At 53.3% G+C, this 8,919-nt stretch overlaps 1 long non-coding RNA gene across 1 annotated transcript; it reads left to right on the top strand.

The window, feature by feature from the left end:
- The first annotated feature begins 247 nt into the window (after positions 1-247).
- Positions 248-3,273, top strand: LOC140625435 (uncharacterized). Its single transcript, XR_012024795.1, has 2 exons — positions 248-478; positions 3,100-3,273. It is a non-coding gene; the product is annotated as an uncharacterized lncRNA (long non-coding RNA).
- The last annotated feature ends 5,646 nt before the right edge of the window (positions 3,274-8,919 follow it).

Here is an 8,919-nt window from a genome sequence, read left to right as displayed (position 1 = left end):
CACCTGGTGACAGCATGAGCAGGGCAGGGAGCATCATGGGGCTGATGCTTGCAGTTCTGATGCTCCCTCTGTGCAGGGGACAGCCCCTAGCAGGCCCTTAAGAAGGGAGGTAAGGGTTGGGGGAGGACTGGTGATAAAGCCAGACCCAGGCCATGGGTGGAGTCACATGTCCTGCCAAGAAACCTCTCTAGGTTGTAGCTGGCTGAACAAACGACATCGTAAATCACTTTCCGTTTGCTGCCTGGAGGCCTGCACTAGACACTTCTTTCTGCATGAGTTCGTTCCACCTGCAGCACAGCTGTGTGGGCCCGTATGCGTGTGCTCCCATGACGGGGAGCAGAGAAGCGTGGTAGTGCTGCACTGAGGCTCGTTTTCCAGAGAGAAACGGCTCCAGAAAAGAGAGATCACTTGGACAGGGTCACAGGGCCGGGAGGTCCCAGCCGTGGCTGGAATCTGCGCACTGGGTGGTCATCTACAGGTAACCACTGTGCCCGGCTCCCCTCCAAAGACCTCATGACAGCCCTGGGGTGGTAAGAATGATACTAAAGTGGCTGCCCCCTGTGGGGCACCTCTGTGAGCCGAGCTCCCCCTGGGTGCTGAGCGTGCCTGAGATAGGTCGTCTTCAGATGCTGTGTCTACTGTTACGTCCACTGGAAATTGAGGCACAGAGACGGACGATCACCCTGGAAAGAGCAGACACGGAGCATTGCTGAACCTTGAGCCCCTGAGCAGATGCTCAGGGAGGGGAGAGCGAGCTTCTGTGCCGGGGTTTGTGCTGGGCACTGGGGTGACTGCAGCAGCCTCAAAGCCTCAGGGAAAGGAAGTCAAGCCGGGCGCATGACTGGGAAAGAGTTGTGGAGCAGGAGGCGGGTGACTCGGTTGGGGTGGTCGGGGAGGGCTGCTCGCAGGAGGGGGTTTGGCTGCGACCTGAGGGCCAAGGAAGAGCCAGGCTCGCAAAGTCCTCTGCGAAGGGTGTTTCAGGCGGAGGGAATAGCAAACACAAAGTCCTCAAGATGGGAGCAAGTTAGGTGTGTTTGAGGAACTGAGAAAAGGAAGTGAGAAGAGAAGGCAGAGAGGGAGGGGAGAGGCTGGGGAGAGGGAGGAGACAGGGCCTCGGGCAGCCCCAGGAGCCTCTGCAGTGGAGGGAGGGATGTGGGTCGTGGTCTCCAAGGTTCACTGTCAACTTCTCCTCCAGGCTCTTCCTTTTCTCCACTGGGGCTACTTCCCCTGCAATAGCTGCGGTCCTGACCCCAGCTCCCCCCTTTACCACCAGGCTCACGGGCTCCTTCTGAGCAGGAAGACGGGGCTTCGGCGTGCAGGCCCTGCCTATCAGCATTCATTCATTCATTCCTCCTTCCACTCACCCATTGCGCGTGGATTTGCCACAGGTCTTTTGCTTTTGTAGGTCCCTCTGCCTGGAACATTGTCTTTTATCCCTCAGGGCTCTGCTTCCAATGGCACCTCTTCCAAGATGCCTTCCCTGACCACTCCCAGCTAGTTTAGCCCCTTATCACCCATTAGCAACTATACTTCCCTTTCGGGATACAACAGGATAGGTTGGTGCTCCCAGGGGCTCTCTGTCTGTATGTAAGAGATCTATGTCCCATCCTTCCCTTCTCTGCCTGCGTAATTTGTTTGTGGCAACCCCATTCCCTAACTCCGGGAATGAGCCCATCATCCGGGTAAAGCCAATGAGAGGCAGCTGCAGGACTCTGCTGGCGCTATTGGGAGCTAAGATTTGTTCCACCGTGATTGCTTAGCCGCTAGGCTGCAAGGTTGGAACTGCTGGGGAAGGAGAGGACCTGCCTGAAGATGAAATCCAGATGGAAGGAAGGAAAGGTAAAAGAAGGAGAGATGCACAGTCCCGAGTGAACTGTCTAAGCACCTGGATTCAGCCAAACCTGAAATCCAAACTCCCCCTGGACTTTTCCATTACAAGAACCAATAAATTCCCTTTGTGCTTAAGCTGGTCTAGGTTTCCTAGCAGTAGATGGACTACTTGATAACAAAGCCTTGAAGCTGGGCCTCGGTCAAGCTCAGGTACTTTCCCCTTGAGGGACGTGGGCAGGCACTTCCCTCATTCAGAAGCCACGCCCCCATCTCGAGGCTCTTTTTCTACGAGGCCTTAGGGTTTGGGCCTCGCTCAACCTGAAGCAAAAAAAAGCAGAATCAGGAGCCTGCGGCCAGAGGTGGGGTGACTGCAGAAGCAGCCATGCAACCAGCAGTAGGAACTGAGAATCTGCATTGTTCATAAGCAAATCCCTTTTCCTTCCCTCTTCTTGGTAGGCTGTGCCTGGATTTTATTAGCTTGTTTATCAGCTTCGTCCATGTGTTCAGGGAAAGCATCTAAGGCCCTCATAGTTCTCTAGTGTCCTGAGCGGTGACTGGTTCTAGAAGCTCTGACTAACCACTTCCCAGCAGACTTACTCCCCTACATGGGAGGATAAATCTGCTGGGAAGTGGTTAGTAGAAATTTCTGAGGATAAAAATGGTTTTGCTCTTAAAAAGTAATGCAAGGGAGAGAAATTTGCCTTTTCTGACTCCCGCAGGAAGTACGGCCACATGAGGAGGCACTAATTGACCTAGGATTCGACTTCCTCAAACTCTTCATCTGAAGCAGAATCATGACAGACTGTGTGTCTGGCTTTCCCCTCCATCCGTGCGGGAGAAAGTGGGTGCTAATCACACTCTTCTGGTTTAACAAAGAAGAGATTCGTAAATATTTAGCCTTTTCAGAATGTTTCATGTCGATTTAAGTATTATTCCCAGGGCAATAAATTATTAAGACAGACAGATCAGAATGACAGATTTTGGAAGGTTGGAGCTTGCTTTCCCAAGACATATCAATCTCTGAAGTCCCTATGGCCTACAAAGAATATTTGCAGGAGTTTGATGATGCTGAGGAGTGTCTGATTTTCTGCAGCTGCAAAGAAAGATCATTTTTGTACTTATCTCTCTGCAATTTCTTCTACCAGCACTTAGAAGAGCCTATAAGTACCGAGAGCAAAATCAGAGAGGTCACTTAAAATATGGGGGGGGATGGGCAGAGGAGGATTTTAGCAAAAGGAACCGTAAGGTTATAATGTTTTGCATCTGTAGGAAATGATGGCCGGAGCTGCGGCAGCCATTAGCCACCCTGAGGGATGACACTGCCCACGTGCCAAGAAATCTTAGTCCACTAGAACACCATTGAACAGTTGATGCACTGACCACGACCTCCCCATCTTGGTGAGATTTGTTGTTTTGTAAAATAATAAAGGCCTTTGTTTTTTTAGATATTTGGAATCTCTTTTTCCCTTACTTGCAGCCCTTGCAGCCAACAGTGACCTTCGGGATTGATACCCCCAGGGTGGCACAGGAACTTCAACAGCCTGGCCCATGCCGTGCTTAGGCTACTGCGCTCACCAGGCATGGATGGTCCTGTCCATCAGCTGGAGGGGCCCCTCATTCCCTCCAGGCCCAGTCACTGCTGGCATCATAGTGCTGATTATGGTTCCCGCATTCTTCAGAAGGGCACAGTAATTATTATTTTTTTAAACTCTAGCCACCAACTCATACAATTTAGCTAAGGTCACTCCCAGAACATACATGTCACCAACCCTGATAATTTAACAGTGAAGGTATAAAAATATCAGAACCATGATCGCCTTTGGGAATGGGGCGAGGATTACCCAGTGGGGTAACTTTGAGGGGTGATGGAAGTGTTCTTTCCTTGAGGGGTTCGTAGGACACACGTGTGCCAGTCAAAACTCAGCAACTGCTGAGTTTAAGGTTTAAGAGAAGCACATTCCATCGTATGCAAATTTTACCTCGGAAAAAGAACGGGGGGACATTGAATTCCAATTAGTGACGTGCATGCTGAAATATTTAGGAGGTACTTGTGCTGATTCAAGATACTTCACTTGAATCAACAAAGAGATCACATGTTTTGATGAATGAATAGAGGACGGCCTGAGGGGTATGTAATAAAGCAAATGGAGAAAAATGTTGATTGTAGAATCTAGATGATGGGGGCGCCTGGGGGGCTCAGTCGGTGAAGGTGAAGCGTCTGACTCCTGATTTCTGCTCAGGTCATGATCTCAGGGTCCCAGCTCTGCACTCAGCGGGGAGTCTGCTTGTCCCTCTCCCTCCCACTGTGTCCCTCCCTCCGCACTGTCCCTGTCTCTCTCTCAAATAAATAAATAAAATCTTAAAAAAAAAAAGAAAGAAAGAAAAAGTTCTCCTAATTCAAAGTTGGTGGGGGAAAGCCTACGGAGAGTCAGGGAGTCGGGTCCTCTGCTGTGGCAGGTCCTCAAAATCACGGTGGCTCCAACCCGGCGGATGTCTGGATCTTTCTCAGCACCAGCCAGCTGGGCGGCCACCCGAGCTGTGGTCGGTCCTCAGAGGCTCACAGCCGCCAGGCCCACAGGCCTAGGCCAAGGGGGTGGGGGGAAGGCCAGAGGGAGACATGGAGATCTGTGACTGAGAGTACAAAGCTAACTAATAGAGAAACCAAAAGTGATGATAGTGATAATCGTAACAACAGCAAGAGCCAACACGTGCCCCTCCCATGACGGCCAAGGCCCAGCTCCAAGGCCTCCACGGGAATTAATCCACTTGTTCCTCACAACCTTACGGGGTGGGTACTGCTGTTCTCCTTTACGGACGGACGTGGAAGCTGAGGCCAAGGAGGAGGAGCCATGTCATTATATCAGGAGGGGTTTGGTGTGAATCTGATTCCATCCAATTCCACCCCCACCCTCCACACTCCCCGCATCGGGGCGGCGGGAAGTCACCAACCAAAGGTTTTGCTGGTAGCACTGATGAGTCAAAACCCAGAGGCATAAACATCTTGTTAAGAGATGGAGAGATTGTGATGGAAGAGTGGTCGCCTCCGGAGGGAGGAAGTGGTGGAGGCGACACACGGGGTAGCAGGGCACCGCGGCCACAGCAGCACCCACGCGATCTGGAAAGGAGGGCCGAGGCATGAACCTGGGAGCCTGGCAGGCTCCGCTCCTGAGACCTCAAGCGTCATTCAGGCGAGCAGGTGCAGCCGGTGTTGATACCTGGGGTGCAGGTCAGCGACATCCGAGCCGCTGACGGAGGTTTGGAGGCTGCAGGTGGAGCCTGAGGCCAGGAGTGGCCCCCGCACGAGTGCGGGACACCCACGGGGGCCTCCCCGGGGTCAGGCCAGGTCCCCGAGGCCTCGGCCGAAGATGGTGGCGCCGGGCAGACCTTCCGAGGCCTGTGCTCCGGGCCAGGCGCTGTTCTAAGTGTTACCGGACAGAAAACTGGTTCCAAACTCAGGTCTTGGGGTGTTTGCCGCCCGAAAATCAATACTCGACAGGCAAGTGATGGTGAGAAAGGAAAAGTTGCTTTATTCAGGGAGCTGACAACCTGGGAAGAGGGGGGACTAATGTCTCCAAACCATCTCCCCCCCCTTCCAGGGGGAGCTGGAGGGTTTTAATGGGGACAGCATGGGCATGGGGAGGAGGCCTGCGTGCCGGAGAAGCAGGGGCCCCGGGCGGGGAGCCCTGTGTCCACAGACCCTGAACAGACTTGCTGGCACCCACGGAGGCTGTTTCGAATGCGGTCGGGCCTTATCTCCGGGGAAAGTCTGGCCTTTCGATTCCCAAGGCCAGGGGTCTGCAAATCTTGAGGAAAGCTGGTTCTGCTACAGAGTGAGGGGCTTCGGTCCCCAGCAGGGGGTGCATAAGCCTGAAGCAAGTTACCCCTTAAGACCTGTTTCTTAAGCACTCCATGGGATCAGCTCGCTCCATCCTCCCAATGCCAAGGACCAGGAGGGGACACGACGCACAGCACAGAGATCCCATGAAAGGCCACTGCGAAGCAGCGCCCCCAAAGGATCCCTGCAGAGCAACGCTAAGTCCAACGTCAGACTCCCGCCCGCCCCCCCCCCCCGCCCGCCCCAGGGGGGACAGTTACTTGACTCATCTCTGGAGCCCTCGCTTCAATCTCAGCCACAGAAGCCACAGGGTCTGCACAGAAGTGCTGAGAGCCTCAGTGGCAGGAGGGACACAGCCGGGAGGAGACACCGCACTCGCCTCGATCTGCAGAATGGAGATAATTAGGGCATTTATTCGAGAATCCACTGAGGCTGGTGAGACTCCGTGTGCGGGGAACTCAGGGCCCCCCTGACCCTCTCTGATGCCAGCTCTTGTGAGCTGTGATTATCGCCTTGGTGGAAGGAGATGAAGGAAGGGGGAAGAATGCGGGAAAGAGAGACAAGAAAAAAGGAAACATTTTCACATTCAAGAGGAAGGAAGGGAGTGAGGGTGGAAGGGGGGAGGAGAAGGAGAAACGTGAAGCAGGTGGAAGGAGCCCAGAGATTTCCAAACAGCTGGAAAAAGAGCTTTGTCCTTAATGGCAGGGTCCCGGCCACACAGCCGAGGCGGTGTGCCGAGTGGGTTAAGAGGCCTCATGGATCCATTTCCACTCCAGCCGAGGTGATGAGCAACTGCCCTTCCCCCTCTGAGACTCAGTTTCCCCCTGCCCACAGGTTGCCATGAGAACCTGAGGAGCCCACAGAGCAGAGCATGCTCGCTGTCTTTGTTAAGGGGCGGGCAGCTGCTCACGGGATGTCATTACATTTACCCAGTTCTCAGTTGGCTGACAAATCAAAGGGATATAAATAGCCATGTTTGGTTTCTCATAAATGCATTAAAAATGACTTGGCATCTTGCCCGGGCTCCCTGTCAGGGCGGTGGGCAAGGATTGCTTGGCAGAGACCTAAGGGCATCAAGGTCAGGGGCTCAGAAGGGACTCCAGCTGCCCAGTGGCACCAGGTGTCGTCTGTGCGAGCCCACGCCCTCCTTGGCACGGCCCCACGCCGCCACTCTGGGCCCTGGCAAGGCCCGCCGGGTGACTCAGGGCCGGACCCTGCTTGTTTGCCTGGACTCAGCCCTCTGGCCGAGCCTGCATTAGGTCAGTCTGTTCACAAGTGGGTTCTGGGAAGGCTGTGCCAGGCGGCGGGTGGAGGGGAGAGCAGCGAGAGGCGGACGCGGCGAGGGGAAGACTGGGCTGTCCTCCGGCCTCCCTCCATCTCGCTGCTTGACGTTCTTGGAGGCTGACCTCACCCCTGGCTCAGGAGGGGGGTGCCCTGGGGGCAGAAGGTACAGATTCTGGATTCTACTGTCTGGGTTCGTTCCTAGCTGTCCCACATGTGACTCTATCAGTGCCTCAGTCTCCCCATCTGCAAAATGGACATAATAGCAGTGCTTACCCCACAGGGTTCCTGGAAGGCTTAAATAATTAAATGGATGTTATTATTACTATTACCATTATCATGATATCCTGATGCCCCAGGCACAGGGTATCTGCTCCCACTAGGGCTTGCTATTATTACTGCTTTTCTGTGAAGTAGTTAAGAGCAAAGGACTCTGGGGCGGCCTGGTTGAGTTCAGCTTCCAGCCTCACCCCCTATTACCTGTTTACCCTTAAATATGGATCTTAATCTCTCTGGGCCTCAGTTTCCTCATCTGTAAAATAGGGATGGCGATTACTTATACCTCATAGGGTCTCATGAGGCCTACGTAAGTTAACACTTGCCAAGTGCTTCGAACTGGGCCTGGCATACAGCGAGCACTCCATCGTTGTTCCTGTCGGCACGGGAGGTGTGCCCTCTTTCCACTGAGGCGGCTAGGCTGCAGTGATGGAATCCCGGAGCCGCCCCCATCTTTGGGAAGCATCTGCTTGAAGATTAAGACAATGCAAAAAGAAGTGGAGTAGAGAGATGAAGAAAAACAACTTTGGAGGACACTGTATGAGGCACCTGGATCTAACTGTGCCTGAAGCAGAAGCTACTCTTGGACTTCTCTGTTCCAAGAGCCAATACACTTCTTGTTAGTTAAACAACTTTGCCTGGATTTCTGTTACTTGCAGCCAAATGTGTTCTGGCCAATACAGAAGGCTCTTGGGGGCTCTAATAACAGATAGGGAGGGGCGCCTGGGTGGCTCCGTGGTTGAGCATCTGCCTTCGGCTCAGGGCGTGATCCTGGGGTCCTGGGATCGAGTCCCACATCAGGTCCCCGCAGGGAGCCTGCTTTTCCCTCTGCCTATGTCTCTGCCTCTCTGTGTGTCTCTCATGAATAAATAAATAAAATCCTAAAAACAAAAAAAAAAACAGGGAAGACATATGAGGAGATGGGGAAGGAACAGAAGTGATACAGCTCTAGAAGAGCTAGCACCCTCCTAACTCTGGGTTAGAGTCCCAGCTGTGCTCCTTATGGCCTGTGGTGAAGTGATTCCAGAAAGGATGCAGTCTTTCATGCCTCCCCATGTACATTCTCACAATGTGACTTTGCTACTCTTCCCACCAAGACATGAGTCTATGTCCCCACCCTTTGAATCTGGGCTGACCTTGTGATTTGCTTTGATCACAAAGAAAGCGATACTGTGTTCATTCCAAGCTTAGGCTTCAAGAAGTTCACGCAGCTTCTGCTCGCTCCCTTGGTCCTTTGCCAGGACCTCACAAATATGTCCAGGCTAGCCTAGGAGACTCACAGCTCTGCAGCCACTGCCACCCAGCCCCCGGAAGCAGAGCCGTCTAGCCGCTCCGAGCTGACCACAGACGCATGAATGAGCCTGGCCAAGACCTGAAGAACTACCCAGCTGAGCCCAGCCCAGGTTACCAACCTACAGAACGGAGAGATAGGGATCCTTGGGTGGCACAGCGGTTTGGCGCCTGCCTTTGGCCCAGGGTGCGATCCTGGAGACCCGGGATCGAATCCCACAACGGGCTCCCGGTGCATGGAGCCTGCTTCTCCCTCTGCCTGTGTCTCTCTCTCGCTCTCTCTGTGACTATCATAAATAAAAAAAAATAAAAAAAATTAAAAAAAAAAAAGAACGGAGAGATAACTAAGGCATTGTTGCATCAAACCACTGCACTTTGGGTAGTTCCTTACGTGACAGTAGATAACA

This window comes from Canis lupus, chromosome 1, assembly GCF_048164855.1.
Source record: "Canis lupus baileyi chromosome 1, mCanLup2.hap1, whole genome shotgun sequence".
Lineage (NCBI taxonomy): Eukaryota > Metazoa > Chordata > Mammalia > Carnivora > Canidae > Canis > Canis lupus.
Note: the sequence above shows the minus strand (reverse complement) of the source record. Positions and strands in the feature narration are given on the sequence as shown.